General features: G+C 40.1%; 1 protein-coding gene across 1 annotated transcript in view; it reads left to right on the top strand.

Annotated features, from left to right (window-relative positions):
- The window catches only part of MTM1 (myotubularin 1), a 1351953-nt gene that overhangs the window by 98583 nt on the left and 1250870 nt on the right, over positions 1-2500 (top strand). The gene's annotated exons all lie outside the window — the stretch shown is intronic.

Below are 2500 nucleotides of genomic sequence, written 5' to 3'. Positions count from 1 at the left end.
TAACGCTTTTTTGGGTTGGCTACGTGTTTACAGCTATTTGCTTCTCATTTTCACGATGGAGAAATCTGTGGATGATTGTTCTGCTGATGTAGTGATTATACGACGGTCTCCTGACCATCCGACTGCACCAAATGGTGTACGGACATTACTGGATTCCTCGATGAAAGGACCTCTTTCAGGACTCTTAACAGAAGGCAGCAACCCTTTACTTAAGGTAGATGGTGCATGTACTCCGAATACTGTTGTAGATATAGACAACAGTGCTCAGCTAAGACAGACTAAACGAGATTTGGAAAATGACTTATTTAAGTATAAGAGGCTGCAGCTTCAAAGACAACACATGGAAGCGAGTATATACCACAAGGTGGTCCCTAGAGGTTTGCGCATACTTACCATGCCGACGTATGGGAACGCCTATCCGGACCTTCTCGCAAAGTGGCAGGTAATAAACTTGCAAGCCAGTAAGGCCTATATGGAACTCATTATTGAATATTTTAAACCTGTGGAACAGGAATTATTAGTCAATATTAATAGACACCAACAACGGCTTCTAGATATTGTTGGTGGTGACTTAACAGACTCAATTTTGTATGAATTGTCTGAGAGAGTTACTCGCTTTGGTGATACACTACTTAGTCAGAAGAAAAGAAAGCTTTGTAGGGATCAACATGATTTTAGAAATAACAATGTGTTTGTGTGGCCGAAAGCTGCCAATTCCATGCAAACACGGAATTCTGCTCAACGTCAAACAGTTTATAATAACAATACCAACAATGGTAATACCTCTAATGAACCCTGTGTTAATAATGTGACTGTTCCACCACCTTTGAATAGTATAACACAGCCTATAGCTGGGGCTAACAGGGACGAAGGTCACTCTGGAGCTAATAGAACTGGTTGTAATATTGCCTCAGAAGAATCTGGTGGTACCGCTCAGACGTCAACACTTATTAAATCTAGATATTTTACTCCTTCTGGAGAACAGTCGTCTACTCCATCGGGAAGTACAGTACGTGCTGATACGGTGGTACGGCGCAAAGTACAGCTGGATAAATTACAAATTAAGGACAAACCGGATTTTCCGGAGGTACCCCTGCCCATTCGAGCAGGGAGAAAAAGATCGATCGATTACGATCAAACCAGGGACTTCAAGAGAAGGGACACATCCACGGAGGGATACCACCTCCATGGAAGGAAATGGAACAACAGCTGATAGTCATGAACATTTCCAAACCTGCACTCACTACAGCAGAACTATCGGTTTTGAATAAAGGTCTTACCTTTATTCCGAGTATGAAAACTGATTTAAGTGATGTTTTGATAGCCTTACCATGTTTGTCAGAAATGTGAATTTGAAGTTATTGTATAATAGTGATGTCACTTCTAATGAAGCAAGTTTTAAGCGCAAGAGTTTGATTAATCCACCGTTACATCCTAGCTTGGAATTATTTATTAAAGGTATTGAGAATGATGCCTCCTAGCTTGGAATTATTTATTAAAGGTATTGAGAATGATGCCTATCATGGTATGGGTTTCGTCAGTTCCGGTGATAATGGTAACTTAACTACTGGGGAGATAGAGGCCCTTTCAGCTTTGAAAAATAATGATAAAATCATCATACTACCAGCGGACAAGGGGGGTAAAGTCGTAGTAATGGATCGTTCTTATTACATTAATACCATGAATGCCATGTTAAGTACGTCAGAATATGAAAGGGTAGATTCGATTAATGTCATAGAATGTTCTAGAACTATTATGAATACGTTAGGTGAATGTGTGACATTGAACATTATTATTATTACAAGAGATTTGTACAACTATTTTACAGTCGATACACCACTAATACCACGTATTAGTGGACTCCCCAAGGTACAGAAAAATCCCATTGTTCCACCACTAAGGCCCATTGTTGCTGGAGCTGGGTGGTTGACGGAACCCATCTCCGTATACTTAGATTACAGGTTGAAATCGATTTTATCGAAATATCCATATGTTTTGAAGGACACTGGTCAGTTCCTTGGTGACTTGTATACACGGGTTGAGAATATACACAATTGTGATGAGCTTCTATTAGTTACTCTTGATGTTACATCTCTTTTTACTTGTATTCCCAACTTGATGGGAATACTAATAGTGAAATCATTGCTTTACCAGCATATGCATGCCTCTGAAGCTGACTTTCTTTGTCTCCTTTTGGAGATTGTATTAGAGAATAATTTTTTCTTGTTTATGGACAGGATGTATAGACAGGTATCTGGGGTAGCCATGGGCACCAGTTGTGCCAACTCATACGCCAATTTGGTGATGGCAGCATGGGAGGAAGAGGTCATGTTGGATAACATCAACATCGCCTTCTATAGGCGTTTTGTGGATGACCTCTTCCTCTTGTGGCATGGCACTGGTGCCTCTCTAGATTTGTTTTTTCAAAGACTTAACAACATGGAAGGCTTTTTGAGGTTCACGATGCATTCATCTGATACCTCTATTGACTATCTAGATA

The sequence above is a fragment of the Protopterus annectens genome, chromosome 15.part0, assembly GCF_019279795.1.
Source record: "Protopterus annectens isolate FY-2018-M chromosome 15.part0, PAN1.0, whole genome shotgun sequence".
In the NCBI taxonomy this organism is placed as follows: Eukaryota; Metazoa; Chordata; order Ceratodontiformes; family Protopteridae; genus Protopterus; species Protopterus annectens.
Note: the sequence above shows the minus strand (reverse complement) of the source record. Positions and strands in the feature narration are given on the sequence as shown.